Source organism: Ictidomys tridecemlineatus, chromosome 13, assembly GCF_052094955.1.
Source record: "Ictidomys tridecemlineatus isolate mIctTri1 chromosome 13, mIctTri1.hap1, whole genome shotgun sequence".
NCBI classification, from domain to species: domain Eukaryota; kingdom Metazoa; phylum Chordata; class Mammalia; order Rodentia; family Sciuridae; genus Ictidomys; species Ictidomys tridecemlineatus.
Window position 1 is genome coordinate 11,980,870 of NC_135489.1, and position 20,909 is coordinate 12,001,778.

General features: G+C 41.6%; 1 long non-coding RNA gene across 2 annotated transcripts; it reads right to left on the bottom strand.

Annotated features, from left to right (window-relative positions):
- Nucleotides 1-1,461: 1,461 nt before the first annotated feature.
- Nucleotides 1,462-20,695, bottom strand: LOC106144796 (uncharacterized). 2 transcript variants are annotated; one of them, XR_013429493.1, is made up of 4 exons: nt 15,902-16,557; nt 10,072-10,139; nt 9,581-9,697; nt 1,462-2,182 (listed from the first exon to the last, which is right to left on the bottom strand). It is a non-coding gene; the product is annotated as an uncharacterized LOC106144796 (long non-coding RNA). The 2 variants fall into 2 exon arrangements; XR_001229698.4 differs by lacking the exon at nt 15,902-16,557 and adding an exon at nt 20,598-20,695 and having other exon boundaries at nt 1,463-2,182.
- Nucleotides 20,696-20,909: the final 214 nt, after the last annotated feature.

The following is a 20,909-nucleotide window of genomic DNA, read 5'->3' on the forward strand; positions in this document are numbered from 1 at the left end:
GCCTAGGAGACTATGGGAGGGAATGGATGAAGAGTCGCCCATGGTGAGACATAGGAGGTGAGGTTAGAGGTGGAACATCACCCAGTCTTTAAGATCACCTAGTGGAGGGGTGGGTTATGCTCAGGGAGCCGTCACCACCCCTGGGAAAGTGTCAGGGCAGGAGCGGTAGAGCAACTTGGGCACCAGGCGGGGACGATGTAGTAGGGGCAGAAGCCGATAAGATCAACCGAAGGCTGAGAGGTAGTCTCACCAGGAACAACTCCCATCACCCTTGGTGGTTTTTGTTCAAAACACAGGACCCAAATAAGTGACCACTTATAGACCCAATCAACAGTAGGGATCAACCACATCTGTGAAAGCTGTGGCTGGGCTGCCCCTGACCACATGGTAACGCTGGGAATGCTGGACATTCAATGGTCACTGCCCAGGACCCGTAGGTCGTGTAGGGCAACAGGAGACAGGAGTCTTACCTGGCAGGTCCGGTGGTGGGTGCAGAGAGGGCATTTGGCAGAATGGAGGGCCTGGTCCCACCATGGAATCTAGATCGGAGCCTGGGGATGCTCAGTGACCCTCAAAGAGGGGAGGGGGGCACGCCAGGGAGCCCAATCCCCAGGTTCAGCACCAAAATAAAGGGAATGGAAGGAACGAGAGACAGGTAAGCGAGAAATGAAAGACGGACACCAGGCAGAGACACACACGAGAGTTTATCCCTCAGAGCTGACAAAGAAAGGCCATCTCTCTGCAGCAGAGGACAAACAGGCTTGGGTTCCGGGACTTTCATGGAACAGGCTCAGGAATCAGAGCCAGTCGGGTCCTAATGCAGGCACTTAGGGGCTGTGTTGGTAGGAGGGAGTGGTGAGCCTTTCTCAGAAAGGCCCTTGGGCAGGAAAGCGAAACTTTTTCCCTAAAATGGCATCTGTCACTTAAGATGGCCATCCAGATGCTAAGCAAGGACTTTTAACCACCTCACACACACACACACACACACACACACACACACGCCCAGCCCAGGGCAGAACTGGGCAGGGGTTCTGGTGGCAGGACTAGTGTCCCTCATCTTTGGTTGTTATCAGTTGAGAAGGCTGAGGCTCACCTTTGGTTGTCCCTGAGAGGCAAGAACAGGTTCCAAAGCCAGGGAAAGCTTCTCCCCCATTTTCAGGGTCTGTATCTTAAAAAGCCTGAGGTGCTCTTGGAGGGCCCATGGTAACCCTATCCTGTAAACCCTAGGCTAGCACAGGGTGCCATCCTATTCATTCCACTCTTACCTGATTGTGATTTTTTTTTACATTATATTTTAAGCAAAAGTAAGAAGTGACGTACATAAAGAAGCAACCAGAGAATAATCAAACTATACTGCTTTTCACCTCTCTTAGAGTCTGCGAAGGACCAAATGAACGAAGTTTTATAAGCAAAAGGTTGTGGGAAAGAGATGAAGAACTTAATCAGACAGAGGTTTAATTAAAAACTAATGAAGTGAGGAAACTAGGCTTACCCAAGATGAAAATTATTTCATTGTATGTTAGCCTGTTTGTTCATTATCTAAGCTAGTATTTTCAACTGACTCATATGCATCTAGAGAAAAATAATACTTTATTTAGCAAAATTAATCATGTGTACTCCAACCCATATCTATTTACACCTATGCATTCATTCATTTCTCATTACCGAACAGGAAAATTCAGGGAATTTGTGAATGCTGCGTGGGATTTGACACTGCTAAATATGAATATTTACAATGGAAATTAACCAAAAACAGCAAAGCATTAGACTTGAAAGGATCCATACACTTTCAGAATCCCATTTTAGGCCTGGAGAAAAAAAAAAACAACTTGAAATTGCAGAAAATTTTCCCTATTGTTTCTGTCTTCCACCACATGATGAAGGGACCATTTCCTCTCCCTTAAATGCAGCAGGCACTGCTTCTGCACATCTGTGCTCGATAAATGGGAGTCTGCCTCATCCTGGGAAGACCTTCTCAGTTGGCCATTGGATTCAATTGCAGTCATTCTTCAAAGCAGAAGCCAAAGAGCACCTCAAGTGCAAGACATCCTCCATCCCATGCTCTTTAGTAGAATCAGTCCTTCCCACTGCTCAGAGTGTGGTGGAACTGGCACTGACTTGGCATGTTGATTCTCTGCTCTCTGGCTGGGTATTTTGGATTTGGATCCCACCGTTTTTTGTTCTATAAAATATAGACAGCAACTGAATATAATTCATGAGTTTCTTCTGAGATTTAAATAGCCAAGAAAAGAAATGAATGAAGAATTTAGAAACAATGCCCAAGACCCCTAAGTGCTTCCAGAATGCTGCCTATTATTACAGCACATCTTTATTGGAGCACAACATATAAACAGTTATATAAATTATTTATTAGCTTATCAGAACCTTACCTTTTCCCCCCAATTCTCCAATCTTCATAGCATAATAAGTAACTCTTTGTTAAAGTGCAATATAGTGACCCTAAATTTTATACAAATATCTAAAATTTTACAGTATAATGAATCATCTCTTTTATGAGTTACTTTTATAAAGCAACTGCAAACAGATAATTTTACCAAAATAAAAATTAAAAGTGTTCAAAATTCAAGGGCCTAAAGAAATGGTCTGAATTAACAAAAGTTTCATTGCATAATGGTTTTGTTAAAGAGTAATGATGTGTCTATCCCTAACTGATTAATGGTGGTTCTAAATTATGCACTATATTGGATAAGCCAATATCCTTTCCCACAAGGATTTTCTGCTGTTATCTTTTATATTGGTCATAACTTACAACATTTTAAATAAATTATTTCAACCAAAGTACCTTGGACATATATATTATAAAAATTTTCTCATTTTCTTAGCAGGAATAAAAGGTGCGACACTGATATTCTCCAAACTTCCTGACTGAGGAGTGAAGTACCATCTGATGGTGGACAGTATGTTACTTTTCAATAATAGGATGACTCATTTAGAAAAGTCTTAGATAATTAAGCAATGAGTAATTGAAGTACTAGAAATCCCAGTTATATGGGACAGTTATGTTCCATGTTAATATAACACAAAAATGTTCAGCTATTTATCCATGCAATACATACACATAAAAGCAGCCATTGTCTGCACATAGCAGAGTAAATGGCAAAAATATCCCAGTATTTTAGAGGAAATAAAAAGGACACCATCTAGTTATCTCTAACAAATGGGAGAGGAACTGAGAAGTTTAAATTAAGCCACAGCATCATGCAAGAGTCCTTTGCATGATTGACACAAATTCATTTTATTCTTGGACCAAATGTGCTACTAAGGAAGGAGAAGGCTAAGAGCATTCTGCTCCCACCTCCTCCCGATTCAGCAACTACTGCTCTATTTCAAAGAAGGAGGGTTGCATGTTTTACATTTATCGTAAAGTCACTCCAACTTTTATCTACTGTGACAGTGGCATGCTTTTCCTCGATCAGGGCAGAATCTGGTGAAACAGAAACATATGCATCCATATTTATCTGTCTCTAGTAGGGAATGAGACATTTCTCCACCTGAGCTAATTACTTTGTTGTCAAAATATTACCTGAAGCAACTGAAGAAAATCGGTAGTGCTTTACACTGCCTGGTTTCCCCACTCTTACAGATAAGAAGTCTTGAGCCTTCCCTCTCTGGGTTGGTCTTCCTCTTTCTAAGTAGAAAATCTCCATCACTGCTAAACTGGTATTGTGATGACTAATTATGAGGACTAAAAATACTTTGAAATGCAAAGAAATGCAGAAAACTCAGCCCTCTTGGCCTTCTCATAATAAGAGCAACTTTTTAGTGGGGAAAGACCTTAAAAATATTGCTGAGGTTCAAGTTCAGTGGACTCCCTCCAAGAAGGACTCCAATGATCCTGAATATGAGTTTATGTGATTTTCATATCTCTCTCTCTCTCTCTCTCTGTTACTCTCTCTTCTTTTTCAAAAAGAAAGAGAGAGAGAAAAATAGGAATAGTAGACATGAACCTCACTATTCCGCAAGGAAGCATGAGCCTCTTCAATACTTGATATAAGAGAGTTAGTTGCATGTATGTGTGGAAACCAGTGAGTCTGGATGTCACTTTCTGGGGACATTGAAGAAACACAGTATGTTTCATCTCAGGATATGGTGACAGATATGATCCTAAAGAAATAATTCCTCAGGGTACTGCAGAAACTGAGCTGGTGTCCAGGCATCTCAGTCGACTTTGGGTAGAGAGATCTCTGGGGGCCAGTGAGGTGCCTCCTGATGTCAGAGCCAGCAAGTGCTGTTGAAGGAGAGCCCTGAATTTCAGGAGGGAATACCTTCTCCAGAAAGTTAGCCAGCACGGCCATAATGTGATGATGTTATAATGAAGAGAGAGGTTTGACCCTCCCTAAAGCATTGTCTAAAATTCTAGACTTAGAGAGGCACAATTTTGAATTCTTGAAGAGACATCCCTGTGTTTACTGAAAGCTTCAACTTACATTTATTTTGTTTTGTCCCCTGAGTTTTCTACAAAAATATAATATGATTGAAGCTAGCTACACAAATATCTTTTTTCATAAAATCCACTTTTATAATGGCCTATTTCTAAAACTACTACAAAGAAAATTGCCTTTCCCCCATATTCATTCCTTAATGGTATTAAAACAATTATATACTGCTGTTATTATACATGTCAACATTAAAGATTTTATACTTTGGTACATGGTTCCTATTAAAAGCTACATTATAAGAAAAAAAGTCACTATCCTGTGATATAGAACTTGATATTTCTCTTAGCAATGTAAAAATGCAGTTGGTTGAATAAAATGTTTGATTCTCAAATCACCATGAGGATCTAAGAAAGCTTACATTAAACTCTTCCTCGAGATAAAGCATCATAAGTTTCACTGCCTTATTCTACTTACTCTCTGGTGCAAATCAGATACAGAATGTACAGAATATTTCAGGACATGAATAGTACATGGTCCATAATTCACAGGTTATCACTTGTATCAAAATAAGCTATGTGAAGACTTTAGCAACTATCATGTCGAGGAGTGAGTCCTAGAATGGCTTAGTTCTCTGCTTTGGGGCCTCTGCTAAGCGAAGGCCATGTTTTGCAGGAGGGCTCCTTATCCCCTGGCAAGTGTTCTAAAGCAAGGCAGGCTACAAAGCCACCCTGTGATAGAGGACCCCAGAGGAGATGCTTTCCAAGCAACGACGGGAAAACCTATCGCATGCACATCTATTTTAACAGAAATAAAACCCAGCTTCCAAAGACCTCTTCAGTGCAAGGTGTTCTAGGGTACCTCCAGCTAGCTCTAAATGGATCACCCCTCTGAGGCTCCCTCAGGACTCTCTTTCCACATCAGTAGAATCCACGCTTCTTCTCACCATAATCTCAGTTTTCAGCATGGCACAGATACTGAACAATTTGTTCTTACAAATTACACTCTGCCTTGATCCAAGGGTGGTGAATAAAAGATGTTTTAATTAAGATGATTATAAAATAAATTAAAAAGTAACAACAAGTCAAAGTAGAGGGAACAAAACACTATGTAAGCAAAACAGTGCCTTTTAGGAGTTCCCAGAATGACTAAATTAGCAGAAAACTGGAGGCATTCATTTTTTTTCAACAGTATTTACATGTTTATTTACATTTTTTCACACTGATGAACAATGTGTTTTATGTAGACTCCCCATTAGAATTTCACTGATTCCTTCTACAAACAATGGACTTATTTCTTACGCAGATTGCATCTTGTTTAAAAAGTTATTTTCCTTCTTCTATGATAAAGTATCAACTAATTATTCCAAAATGTTCTATAACCTTGATACTAATGAGTTGATATTTCCTACTCTAACTGGAAACAAATGTGTCATTTTAGACATTGTGGTTTTACTCATTTGATTCATCTATTTATATACCTCTGCAGCATGTGAAAAAATTGAACACATCTCTCCTGCTAAAACTTTCTCCCTAGGTCTATGTCATGTTTGCCCAGTTCTTCTAACATTCTGGCCACTCGAGCTGAACTGGAGGGAATGTGTGTAGCCAAGAGTCTAGACAGGAGAGATGGGAGAGGCTGGTACCAAGGATGGGAGCAAGAAGTTCTGGTGTCTACGGCACAGTGACTACAGATAATGGCCATGTTCTGTATATTTCAGAATAGTTAAAGGAAGGGATTTGGAATGCTTTCACTGTAAAGAAATGGTAAATGTTTGAGGAGACAGATGTTTATTTAGACTCAGCCACGGCACAATGTAGCCACATGTCAAAACATCACATTGTAACTCATCAATGTGCAGAATTTTTGTGGGATCAGTTAAAAATAGTCTTGATAACAAAGCAATCAGCCACAGGATGTAGCATATAGAAGGTAGGTGTGTAGTAACTGGAATAAAGAAAGAGAGAGAGAGAGAGAGAGAGAGAGAGAGAGAGAGATGGATGGAGGGATGGAGGAAGAAGGGTGGGTGAGAAAGGAGGGGGGAGGAAGGAAGAGAGGGATGAGGGAGGGGAAGGGAGGAAGTAAAGGAGGAAGAAATGAAGGAAAGGGAGAAAAGGAAAAAGAGGGGAAGTGAAAAAAGGTAGGAGAAAGGAAATGAAAGACCGAGGAAGAGTTGGGCACCCACCTCTTTGAAATCCTGAAAAGAACTTAGATAAATTCAGCTTCCAAAGGACTCATGGGGTTTAATCTGGATTTGTGAGAATTGAGCAGACTTGGATTTATTTGGCCTTATCTGGTATTTACTATTCTGTCAGAGGTGCTAGTTATTGCATTTACTAACTCAGCTCCAAATCTTCCCTCTGCTTGGGTTGGGACTCCACTAACTCCATTCCCCCTTTTCCAGCAGACCCCAAAGGCAGCTGAAACAGAGACAGAATGGCTGGGGAAGGAAGATGGGTTGAGCCTCCTCTGGGCTGCGGCGTGCCGCTCTGCCTGTGACACTCTAGCAATTGTTATTTTTCCTAGAAGCACACTTGGCGCATTGCAGGCTTTTTTCATGTGCTCTTTTTTCATGAGCTGACCCAGAGACATCATCTCCGTGCCAGAAGTAGCACACCTGCCTAAAACCCCCCTGCAGAGGTCTTGGGGTTTATCTCCCTACGTCCTCTTCCATGGTCTCCTCCACCCAACAGGAGGTGGCACATTCTGCATTTACTCACTCTATTAATTCAGCATTCCATTTCTGCTGTTTTAGTTTTCCATGATTTATTTAGTCCATCTCATAGGATCAGCTCTGCTAAGAACTAGGTGTGGCTTCTGCTCTCCAGCACCACCCTGGTTCCCTGCATTGCTGACATCACCCACCCCACATAAGCAAGCCCTCTAGAATCCTGTGTTTGCTAAAAGATGCACCAGAGAATAGGGGACAAACACTTTGAGAGTCTCAGGTTGGCCACATCAGTGAGGATTTAAGGGCCCTGCAGCTCATTATTTGGAATGGCAGATTCTACAGTTTGAGAAGAATATGTTCCAGATTAGGATACTAGGCATGTTTTCCTTCAACTTCCCCACGCCAAATGCTGCAATGCAGAGTTCTCGAGTTTCAGAGCCTCCTACAACAGAGACGGATCCATAAACATTCTCCATGGCTTAATGGAAACCTGAGACATAAAGAGACTGTGCACCTGGAGGTGCTTGTTGTGGGGTAAGAGCTGTCTCAGCTGCAAGATCACCAGGCATTGCCACCTTATAGTTCCAAACAATAAAAGAGTCTGAATTTCAACCATGAGGATCCACAGAACACAAGAATTAAATGAATATCTCAGAGCCTATGCCATCTGACTCTTCTGGACTGGCATCTCTCTTGGATCACCTCCACTATTTATGGGGAAAGTGGGGAGGGTGGAGGGTCCCCCCACAACAATCTGATGGAAGCAGAAATGACTGAGCCTTATTTGTGAATGGGTCAACGTGAAATACTGCTGTGGACTGAAATGGATGGTGATGAAAATGCAAGTCCATTCCTGGGTAGCCCTGAGAAACACTGTGCAGGGATCTGGCTGATGGGCAGAGCTGCAAGAGGGTCTGCAATAAGAGCACCTTCAAACTGCTAGCCAGAAACTGATGTTCTGGAAGGCAAGAGGGAGTAATACTGCAAGAGCAAGGCAGGGTCATCTGTGAGGAGAACTTTGTTCAGAGCCATAGGATCAGGTGCGATTCATGTAGACCTTTGTGTCTCACATCAGTGTCAAAAAAAGAACGCTGGACACTGGATACACAAAATCACCTCTCCACTTGTATCAGCCAGCTCTTATCATGGCCACATCAGGGTCCAGGGATGCAGTAATCATGGAGGTGAGGATGCAGTCTACATATGGCACAATCAAGAGGAGGTGTCTGTCTCCTAGATCTCTGCCGCTCTCTCAAGGCTTGTATTCAGGGAAACTTTATTTTATTTAGTAATAGCCCCAAAGCACAAGAGTATTGATGCTAACATCCAGATATGCCAAAGAGAAGCCAAAAAGTAATTCCTTTAAGTGAAAAGAGGAAAGTTCTTTACTTAATAAGGATAGAATAAAAAATTATATGCTAAAATTGCTAAGATCTACAGGAATAAAAATAAGTTTTCTATCCATACATTTGTAAAACAAAAAAGAAAGAAAAGAAATTCAACTGTATATATATATATATATATATATACAGTTGAATTTATATGTGTATATATATATATATTTATATATGTATATATATTTATATGTGTATGCACACACACACACACAGGGAAAAGCATAGCCTACATATCATAATATAGGATTCATTATTATCTGTGGTTTCAGACACCCACTGGGGATGTTGTAATGTGTCCTTGTGGATACTGCATGTAATTAACTTACTGGCACAGTGTGTCCTACCACCAAGAAATCCTCTATTGTCACAGAAGTGACAATGTCACATGAACATGCAACCCCTTGGTTTTCTTGCACACTACATCATAAGGAAGCTGCCAATCTCCAGAACACTGGAACAGCCTCTCACAACTTGGATCAAGAGATCAACCCTGTTAGGCTGGGGTGCTGCCATTCAAGACACAGTATAAGCTGAACGAACTGCATTATACTGACTCTCTATCCCTTGAGGACTCAAATACAGAGGAACAAGAAAGAACAATTAGGAGTAGGCCTTCTCATTAATTCTTAATGACCCACTTGGGGAAATTTGTGCTCTCTCTTCCCACAATTCTAAGGCATGCCTTCCATTTCATGATCCACTGTTAGAACCAGAGAAGAAGCAGATTAACCTGGGATCATTTTCTAAGCTGCAATGAAGGTTTGCTCTCTTATTTTAACCTCTTTCATGTCTTCGAGAGTTATGTGATGGTGTGTAATGTATATTTGCCTGAGCACATATAAAACATAGCAGATTCCTAGATTTTAAGATCATGTATGCTGTCTGTGGCTCAGATAATTTTGCCTCTTAGAGACCCTAACTACAATTGCACTCTTAGTAAATGTTTGTTGAAGTAATGTCTCTTTTCCTAAACAGAGTGATTTTTTTTTAAATGCCTTTTAGGTTGAACATTGGGTTTCTACCTGAGGTGAAGGAATAAAGCAAAAATAAGTTAGGCTATTAACAGTGCAATCATGCTAGCACATTCCATGTGGATACTGAGCCACCTTGTATACCTCCGTGATTCTTGCTTTCCTGTTCTGTCCTTCAGGGATTCTTTCCAACAAACAGGGTGCTTTGCTTAATGGCTCCTCCTTGATTGTGTCTCCTGAATTGTGCTGCCCAGCTGTCACCTGTAAAGAAAGGTATCATTTGTCTCACGATAAAATAGAATATAAACCATCGAAATAGCATTCAACCATTCATGTGTAATTTAAGCAAAACCACCGCCCCCCTCAAAAATGAAACAATCCCAAGACATTTGGGCCTAAATTTTCTTACAGCAAACTTATTTTTTTAAAAAAAAAAAAAAAAAAACATCATTTCACCAAAAGAAGTGTGTGGGTAAAAGGATACTTTTCCACCATGAGTGTCATCTTGTTGTCTATCGAAGGCTCAGACAGTCTAAGCCCATCTTAATCTTTTGATCTAGTAAATTCAGAAGGACCTATTAGTGTGTCTACCCCAAACAGGCAAGGCTATGTAGATTTGAAGAAACACCCCTGACCTGTGATCTCCTTCCTTATAGTGTTCTTTTCCACCTTTCAGAGACTTCACGCTGGTTTTGACACGAACCTGGAAGGAAAACACGATGTCAGTAACGTGAACATCACTGTTAATTCTCAGGACTTTCAAATAGAGAACCAGATCAGGCACAAGAGGGCAGAAAATGCTGCCATTTGTTGTATTAAATTGGCCATGTTGCAAAATCTGAATTCTTACCCTTCTTTTTGGCCCACCAAAGAAAAGTCAAAGATATCAATTAAAATATCTAAACATGAGAGGGGGATTTAGAAGATAAGCACGGACACAATCTGTTCTAGTGTGAAACAGGTCCTCCTTAAAGGGACATCATGCTAAATAGGGTGGCTTGACAAGCAGAAAGTAGGACACAGTGAACAGTGAGATCACTCGGTCAGGAAATGTCAGGTGGAGTGTGGGAAAGTTTATATGCTACAGCGAGCAGGTGATGGTGTATCTGACACATTTAAAGTATATATTTAAGATTGAGGAACACTTTGATCATACCCTGAAATGTCAGCTGTGTACAGTTCCTCCTAACCTTTTAAAAACGTACGCATAGAGGTCTTAAATTCTCCCTCGTGCAATAGAAATAGGAGTTGTAATTCTGCCTTGTCTGGAAATAATGAAACTTTAACACACTAGGGGTTCCTTCCTCCAGCCTCTTTTACCTTTAATACAAAAAAAAAAAAAAAAAAAAAAGAGAGAGAGAGAGAGAACTTCTTTGGGTATAAAATTACAACTTTGGGGAGAGTAATAGGGATTAGCTCTTTCATTAGGCATACAAGATTTTTAAACCATTAAATGTTAAAGAAATGGTCATTTATTCTCAAAACTCAGCCTCCGTTCTATCAAGGAAATAACTTTGGCAGAATGAAACACACACACAAAGAAAAAAGAAAAGAATGTGAATATCTGAAAAGCAAATGTAATCACACTCCCATGTTGAGCACATAAACACTGCTTTGCTTGCCGAAGAGAAAGTAGGTCATTGTATTACTGTGTTAGGAATGCCACGTTAAAACTTCTGTCAATGACCCTTTTAGAAATTATGGAAACCAGATAAGGCTACCAAAAATGGTTAGACCTGTAAAGTCATGAACGATTTATTTATAGGCTATATGGAAGACATTCCCCTTCGAACCCGAAGTTTAAACACTCTACCCATATCTTGCTCCAGTATGTGATCCACTTGCTTCTCCACTGCAAGACTGAGGCGTCTCTGCCTCCTTTTGCTCGTATTCTGTCTTCCGTCGCCTTTCACCCTCCATGTTCCATGCATCGCCCAGACGGTGGAGGCCTGGCCACCCACAGCGAGCATCACTTTGCTTCTCACTTTTGGGAAAAGGTGAGTAATAAGGAAATACTCCCCACAGGATTCCAGGGAGCTGTGCAGGCAGGTGCTGGTGTGAACTCAACCCCAAGGCCGTGTTCCGCGTGGGGGGGCGGGCGCTGGCAGGGCCTGCTGAACCTATGCTCCATTCTTCTCATCCTTGGTGTCTACCTCCTTAATTACCGTCTGTCTTTTTAAAATTTCCCATTATCTTTTTCCTTCTGTGGTCTGAAAGGAAGCAGGCCCCATCCGCCTGCCAGACCCTGGATTCCCTTCATTTTGCATAGGGTTTAGAAGCTGTCTGGGAAATGATCCATTTTGCCTGAAGCCTCTGGGCACAATGTTAAGTCTGAGGGGAATTTACATTATTACTTTTATCCACCACTGAAATCAAATATAAGGGAAAAGTCATAGAGCTGCAGCAACAAAGATTGTAAGAAAAGATTGCCAAAAATGAGTTTACATCACTGGAGGAGAGGTTTACATTAGAGTTAGAAGAAATGCTTGAGTGAACCAAAGCCAAAGCAGGTTGTGGAGGGTCCATTATGTTGGTGCTCAAACTCAATGTAAGTGCTGTGGAGCCAGGGCCCGTCTAGATGACTTTGAACGTCCCCTTAACATCCCATTTCTAGGAGCCATCAATCAATCCCTCACAGAAAAATATGAAATGTTCATATCTATAGTCCTCTAAGGTCACTTTGAAATCCATTTGAGTCATCAAAAATATATCAAGGAATGTATTGGAACTAATGCTTTCAACCAACAAAATAGTGAGTTAAATACTTATAGCAACAATACTTGTTTCAATATAAAATTCTTACATTATATCCCCCAATCTACCAGAACTCTAAATGTGGAAACATAGGTTGTCATCAACGTAGAAAAAAAAGCAATGCTTCCTGAACAAAACAAATCAATCTAGACAGGGAAAATGTACATTAAGTATTTCTATTAATTGCCAACTGGAAATCTCAGTTAAGAATAAAAGTCGTGGCTGCTAAATCTTCCATATTCCAAAGTTTTCACAACCATTCTGAAAGGTGCCGTTTTAGCAAAACAGACATTGCAATGCCACTATTCCATCTCTCTGAACTCCCACCTAGAATGAAGAGTCTGTGGGACGCTAGACTAGGGTGGTATTCCCATCCCTAGAAGTCAGTGCCCAAACTGCATTAGTGACACTTTTCCTCTTGCCTGAAAATTGTGAACCAGAGAATAGGCAGAGTCCATGCTCCCATCCGGAATCTATAGGGAAAGAAGAAAGGATTTTAAAAGATGATTTGCTGCAAGAGCAAGCTAAGGCTTAGACTAAGAAAACCTAAAAATGGCAGCAGGCTTAACAACCTTGTTAGTGACTCTCAAAAGAGAAATAAAGGGTTTAAGGAGACGGAAGGAGCAAGAGGCAATGGGGGGCCTCTCAGTGCTAGGAAAGGAGAGAGGAGGCAACTTCCTCACCATCAGCAAGGTGGGGCTGATCACAGAGACAGAGAACCACAGCCAACACAGAAGAGGATGCCCGACTCACCGCGTGTAGGCACAAGTCAATTTATTTTCTATCCCCCATCCCCATCCCAGCCAGAGGGCTGTGATAAGGTGGAGAACTGCCCCACTTTCAATCAGTTGGCAGCTCGATCTGCAAGTCTGACCTTTGTAGATAAAAGATGAAAGTTTTGAGCTTGAAGTTTTAAAATAGACTGATTTAAATGTTCATAGCCCAGATAAAATGTTTTTGTAACTTAAAGTGACTGAAAAGTCAAGAAACCACACAAGGATATTAGAGAAGCACATTACCCAGAGGTAGAGAGGTTTACAACATAGGGGGAATTATTTTCCCTTTATGGGATTAGATGAATGGATAGAGAGATAGAGAGAGAGATAGATAGGAACAAGTCAACGTAGACAAAGAGACACAAGTTAGACCTAATACTCTATGTTGTCTTGGCGTCTAGTGAACTAGGAGTGCCTATGGCTTAACTCTGTCTCCAATGGCCTGTTCCTCTCTCCCCGTTCTGCTTCTGAAGATAAGCTCTTCTGTGCAATTCTTTTTAGCAAAAGGACCAGGCACAATTGCTGCTTATCCTGGAGCAGAGCACTGCCACTCCCTGCAAGCCTGGGAAACTACAAAAGCAAGCCCATCACTTCCTCCAAGAAGCCAGAGATCAACTTGTCCCTTGGATACCACAAATCCTGCCACCCACAATCCCTGGTTGCCCACTCTGTGCCCAAGTGCACTCTGTACCCCATGGGCCCTGCATGGGTGTGCTGTGTCCTCCTTGCCCAGTCTTTGGACTCATGTGACTATTAACTGCTGTCACTCTGTCCAGTGTTATATGTCAGCCATTCTCATAACCTCAGGACAGAGAACTGTCCTTCAGCAACAGAGTGGAAAGAAAGCCATGTAAACACCAAGATCACTATTTTTACAGGAAAACCCTAATAGCTATTCTAAAAACTCTAATTGCAAGCCTTCCTTTTTGCTATAAAGATGCTAGGGAAACAACTTCACTTAATGCCGAGGAATAGGAACGTCATTACCTCAGGTCTCCTCATCGCATGATAGGGAGCCGTAAGATGGTACTGGAGGGCAGGCCCAGGGAAATGCCCTAGATTCAAGGACATGATGAAGATGTGTCTCCCAAATCATGTGTCAAACCTTATTCTCCAGTGCATCAGTGTGGAGAGGGGAAGCCTAAGGGGAGATTTTCAGGTCAAGGGGACTCAACCGTGTGAATGGATCAGTGCCAACTCAGGCTGTGAGTTTGTCCTCTTGCTCTTCTGTCTTTCATCATGGGATACTGCAGCACAGGGACCCTCGCCAGATGTGACCCCCTCGATCTTGGACTTCTGAGCCTTTAGAACTGGAAGCCATAATCCTCTATCCTTTTTAAGTGACCCAGCCTCCAATACTCCGGCAGAGCAGCACCAAAACAAAGAGACTCCTAACTGGGAAAGTCTGAAGACAAGAACCATCGCTCTCAAAGCAGAATGGGATGTTGAACACCAGGTGTCAGAGTCCAGTCACAGAGACTGTTGCAACTGAATGGTTCTCAATTTCAAATGTGCATGAAGATTACCAGGCGCTTAATAAACACGCAAACTATGTGGAGCTGCCCTCGTACATTCTAACCGTTTGCATCTGCTGTGGGGCCCAGGAGCCCACACATTTTCTAAAAACTTCTAAGTAGTTCTTTGGATAGGCCCACATTATGTCACCATGGAATGGACGTTGAGTCCAGAAGTTGTATCAGTTGGAGGACTTTTCCCATGGTGCCTCTCTGAGCCTCATATGTTTTCTGTAAAATGAGGATGGTAATAACAGGCAGTGTTGACTTTGTAAATAGAACAAAATTGGGTTTTCACAGATATTCACCTAGATCTAACTCTGAATTTCAACACAGTTTTAACATAGATTATTCCCTGAACTATTGTTGGTGATATTGTTATAAATGTACTCATCGTTGAGAGTGGTAAAGAAAGAGCAAAGAGTCCAGTGGCCCAGAATTGCCACATAAAGTGAGAGATTGACTGATTCTTTTAACATTCCAAATGAGCCCACTAGATTCTTTTAACGCTCTAAATGTGTAAATCCAGGCAGGTAACAAATCCAAAATTTCACTCTGGAATAAACAAAAACAAAACAGTAAATCCACTGGATTGGGAATCAGAAGTTCTGCTTGCTGATCCAGATTGCCACTTATTGATTGTAGGACAGTCTTTTAGCCCTTTCCTGGCTCCTGTCCCATCCCTGATCCCATCATTGAAATCTGAAGATTGGATGGAGATAGTGACGCAAACCCCTTGCAGGCTTGAGTCTTCGAGGTCGGGGTTGTTCCGTGTCTGAGCAGATGTGATGAGCCCAATGGAGTAACCCCCACCCTCTCCCCACCCATGGTATACAAGAAGGAGGCGTCTCTTAAGGAATGACCATTTTTACTATGTACTGCTGAGAGTAAGACAACATCAGACTACACAATCCAATAGACAAGCGCATTATTTTTAATTTAGGAGGTGCTATGGACTGCATGTTTGTGTCTTCCTAAAATGCATATGTTGAAGCTCTAGCCTCCAATGTGATGCTTTTTTAGAGGCCAGGCCTTTGGAAAATAATTATGTTTAGATATGTTTATGGAGGTTGAACCACTGATAGGATTAGTGTTCTTATTAGAAGAGGAAAAGGCATAAGCTTACTCTCTCTCCTTAATGTGAGGACCCAGCCCCCCCCCCAAAATGGGACATCTGCAAACCCTGAAGAGGGTCCTCACCAGAAAATAGCCACGCTGATGTCCTGATCTCAGACCCCCCAGCCTCAAGAACTGTGAGAAATACATGCTTGGTGTTTAAACCAGCCAGTCTTCGGTGCTTTGTTAATGTTGCCTGAACTTACAAGACAATAGGTCAATGATGGTTATTCTATTTTTGCAAAGCACCTGCACTAGAAATCAACCTGCTGTTCCCACTATTAACCCAGCCATCGAACTCCTACCTGGGAACTCAGAGGCCCTGCTCAATAAGGTCGAGAGTCGAGTTCAGCACACCCAGCCCAATTGTTCTGCCTTCCTTTCCTCCTGAGTTCTGTTTCATGTGTGGAATTTCTCCAAGCGCTTCAGTTAACTGTGTGCTCTCTTTCCTCTTCACAATTACTCAAGTGACTGCTCTTTAGAACTTCAAAGTGATGCAGAACTTGCCTTCCTCTGCCACGGAAGTCCCAGGGCACTCTGGACCTGGCGAGTTGAACCGGACTTTGCTTCTGTACCCTCTTTCACCGCGGGCCTTCTCAGATATCTTCCTACCAGGCGTTTTACACTTTCTTCTCAGTTTGGTTCATGTTTATGTGAACTTGCCTTGTCTTTGTTGACACATCTCACACTTTCCCTTTTTTCAAACTTCAAAACCCCCAGTGTTTCCTCACTTATGCAGGCTGCCGCCCCCTTGCTTCCTGGAGATACCAGTACTTGCTCCCCTGTTTTATTTGGAGCCGAAAGTTTGAGTGAATTGCACTTGACATTTAACATCTGCTCCCAGTGAATATTCCAACTTCACAGAACTCGGAGGAACAGACCTTCTGCCACCATTGTTTAGATGGACACACACTCTGCATTTCCTTGGGATCCCGGTGTCAGCTGTCTTGTCACGAAGTACTGAGCGGGCGCTCCCGGGCTGGGGGCAAAGCAGTGCTCAGTGACCTGTTTGTGCTAAGAATCAGAGCTCAATCCTGACACGGTCTTTGTCCTTTGGGAATCCAGGAGCTAAATTCAGACTCTAAAGGCTGGAGGTAATGAGATTAGGTTTCTTAGTGTTCTTTTAGGAAGAAAAAAAAAAAAAAAGTGAGGTCGAAACTCATAAACACATGCGCTGCTAGAGAGTAGGTTGGCAGAAATCAAAGAAAACTCCCAAGAGAGCTGAGAGTCCACTGAGCACGAGGGGCAGGGTGGGGAGGAGGGAGAGGATGAGACCACCCCAGGGGGAAGAAGAGGCTGAAGTTACCTTCTGTCCTCAGGACAGCAACAAGTATTTGGGGAAGGAGACCAATAGCGCAAAGAAGTGAGTGAGCCGTGACACAAGCCACCTCCACATTCCCTTCAGCTTGGCCCAGCTTTGGGCAGCCTTCCTCCCACCATGGAGCCCTCCCCTCCTTTTTCTTAGAGCATTTACTTTAGAAACTTATAATTGAAATTTTTTCTCCTTCTCTTTGGAACATAGAGAAATATTCCTCCAGCCTTTCGCCAGAATGTCTTTCTCAAAGGACAGGGAGAAACCCTTTGACATGTGGTCATAAAGAAACGCAGCTTCCATACCTCACAGGCTCTGTGGAAGGACAGGAACCAGACTGTAATAAGCCCAATTAGCAAGCGCAGTGGGCCCAGCACAATAACCAACTTCCCCCACCCAGGGGTCCTCTGGAACTTTCCCTAGTACTTCAGACTCTTCCTGTCTCTTGTTACAATGCCTCTATTACGGTAGGTCTTGAAAAAGTCTTCCTAGCCTGCCTAATTCTGTCTGGTGCAATTTTTCTTTGATAGTTCATAGGCCCAGCTCATGAATGACTAACACGTACTAAGCTGCCCTGGGGGCCTGAAACAGCAGAAAAGCCTTGATTCTCCATGGTGGTCACAGGGTGAAAAATGTTCTGTAACAGAAAGGATTCCTGATTAGACAGTTCCACCACATCCTTAGCTAATGAGGCAATCAGAAATCTTGAGGTAAAATGGAGAATGGGGCACTTCCATGAGCCACTAACATAACTGCATTTAATCATATAGAATTATTAATATCATTCTTTAGTAAAAATATTGTGAATTTTAATTAGCCCCACAAGAACTAAAAAAGTAGAATATTGCCAACATACCAACATCAATTTTGTCTTTGATAAGACTTGTGTAAGTGTGCTCTAACTATCTAGACAATAGGTTTCTAGAGCCTTACATAATAAAAAAGCAATAGCTTCACCAACTTTCCTTTTTTATTTTTAGAGAAAAAGAGATTTCCTTGAATTTTTGGACTTATTGGTGTTAAATTGAGTAAGGAAGAAAGAATGTATAGAAAAATCAAACTTGCTGTGTGCAATAATATTACAATTTCATATAATTCAAAATTATTTGTTATATATCTGCTAGATCCAACACTTGGGTCAGGGATTATAGAACATGAGACATGAAGTTTAGTGTATATAATATGTAAACAAAATCTAAGTCAAGTTGTTTGATTTTTCGTTGTTGTTTGTTTTTTTTAAAACTGAAATGTTCATGATGAAAGAATATTCCAACAAGCTCAGTGGTTCTCAGATATATTTATGCTGGAGAGCAACAGAAGAGCTCATTTCAGCCAGATCTTTATAGTGCAGCCAAGGTAGGTACAGAAAAGTCTGCAGTTCAGATGGACCAAGGGTGGGAAGATTTTTTTCAGGAAACAAATGAAAATGTAGAGACATTAAAAACCACAAAAGATATGTCAGAGTGAGAACCAGGCAGCTTCAGTATCTCATAGCTGTTATCTCCTGATTCTTCACTATTTTGATGTGCTCAGAAATAGTGATTGCTACCCCTGGGAAGAGATATTGCTGTTGTTGATTTAGCAACATAATCACTGACAACCAAGAAGTCTAATCAGCAGCTAACAAGGGCCCTGATGATACAGAGCAACCTGGTGGAAGTGCAAAACCACTTGCATTATCCTTTGCAATTATCACTAATAAATATGGCTGCAAGCAAGGGGTTTCCATGCCCTCTTTGTTCTGTGCTTCCAACTCAGGTTCAGAGAAACCTATGAAAGTGACATCATTTGTCTTATGGGGTTTTCCTAGGTTGCCAGCTGAAACTGAGTGCCACCACTCTGTTGTTCTTGAGCTACTCTAGTTTTAGCCCAATGGCATGGCATGAAATCAATCAGAAAGAAAGGAAAAGATGGGTAAGTAGTATCCATGAGTACAGGAACTTACTGGAGAGAAAATGGACAAGACACAGAAAGGTGTTTGAAGGCAGGAAGTGAGAAAGGAGAGAATCAGAGATCGTATTTAGACCCCAGAATTTCCCACAGTTATGGGATAGCGCTCTGAATTTCTAGGAAGGCTTTTGAACAGGTAGAATTGTTTACATGACAGGTATGCTGTCAGTTTTTCTGGCATCTATGCCACTTTATTCCAAGAGGTGGGAATGGAAAGCTGTATTTACACAAAGTTTATATTGCAAACGTCATCACCTTTGCTTTCTCTTAGCACATTAAATTCTTTACCTTTAAAGCATAAAAATTGTTCCTTCTTGATGATAAAGACATAACGCTGGTCTTTCTCTGGATTTGCTTTTGACAGTTCAGCCCAGGATACATTTGAATAGTGTAAACAAGGGTGCATATGGAAATACTTCTGAAGTCAAGGAAATAGAAAATAAAATTGCCAGTTCAGGCATTAAGTATCTGAATAAACATGAGTCTTCACTATCATTCTGAGACACGTGCAGGAATTACTTTAGATATTGCTATTTGACTGGCCACCAAAGCAGTGATACACCGTGAGATATGAGTTCATGGGCCTTAAGACATCCTTCTCTAATGCTGTGGATGAAAAATGACTCTAGAATTCAGCATGATTCCACAGGACTGAGCAGGAATGTATGCTATCCATAGTGCAGATCAGAGGTTCCCCAGGGAACATGAGCTTGTATGACTTTTCAGAGTCAGCACACAACTGAATTTTGCACAGAGGTATACTGGGGTGAGAACAGAATCTGATCAATGTTGACATGAATAGCAAAGTGTCAGCTCCCTTACCAAGAGACCTAGTTCCAACACTACTTCTTCAACGCAGTTGTAGCTTATTGAAAAAAAATTACAGAGTCATCCAAGCATGTTTACCCCCCAGAATGGGTCTGACAGCAAAGTCAAAGGTTAAAACTGATGGGAAGGATATGGGCTTTCAGTGCATTGAGAAAATACAACTTTAAAAAAAAAAAAAAGGCAACTTTTGCACAGAAGTAGAGATGCTTTTTAGGTAGCATTCAACCTGGAAGTTGTTCCCCCAGGCAAATGCTGTGGTGACCTATATAGCTCCACCAATTCTTATTTTATAAAATAGAGACTCCAGGACAAGGAAAAAAGAGGACATTCCTGTGTATCTGAGAACTGGCGATGGAAGCTTCAGCATTTCAACTAGGTGCAAGAGTTGAAGGAGGCACCATACTTATTCTGTGAGTTGGATTTTTCTGCAAATAGTAATTTAAAAAAAATAAAGTGTAGCATTCAGAAGGGTTTAGGACCATAGTACTGTACAAAGAAGAGAATCAGTGGATCAGACAGAAAGAAAAAATTAATAAAAACACAAGTAGAATTTGTAGAAACCAGGGTAAAGGAATTCCCATGTTACTATTTTTGTTGCTATAATAAAGATAAAAGAACCGTGAACCCCATGGATGAATCCAAAGCACAGGTGAATGAAAGATGGGAGACACATTGAAAAATTCAAGTCCCACGAAGTTCATGAATCAGCAAAAGCAGTGCATAGTCCATAGTTAATGAGTGAGAAAACAATTAGGCCTGGAAATAGTAGGAAATGACTGGGAAGGGCAGCAGAAAGCATTATGGGCAATGAGTGTCCCTGTCTCAAGTGGGTTACACGCATGTGCAAGTGCATATAAAACCCATGGAAGTGTACACTTCAAGTCTGTGCATTTAGAAAGAAAGAGAGGTACCTGGTTCTGGTGGATCCGCTCCTTTCCTTCAGGCTAGGTCAAATGTCCTTGTAGAATAATGCCGGCTCCATGCCTGTTCCTAACCAGTGAAGCACACATTTCATTCCTGCTCCCAGGAATTAAACAAAATGAAGCCATCCTTGAGCATTTACTCTTATCAGCCCCATTTGGTACTTAACGCATTGTGAGTCTCCATAAATATTAAACAGGCACTCCCAGTTCAGGCACTAAGTGAAATTCAAAAGCACACAAGGGAATGGAGAGTGTTCACTAAGTACTGGTATTAGAGTACCACTGGTATGTTAAACAAAG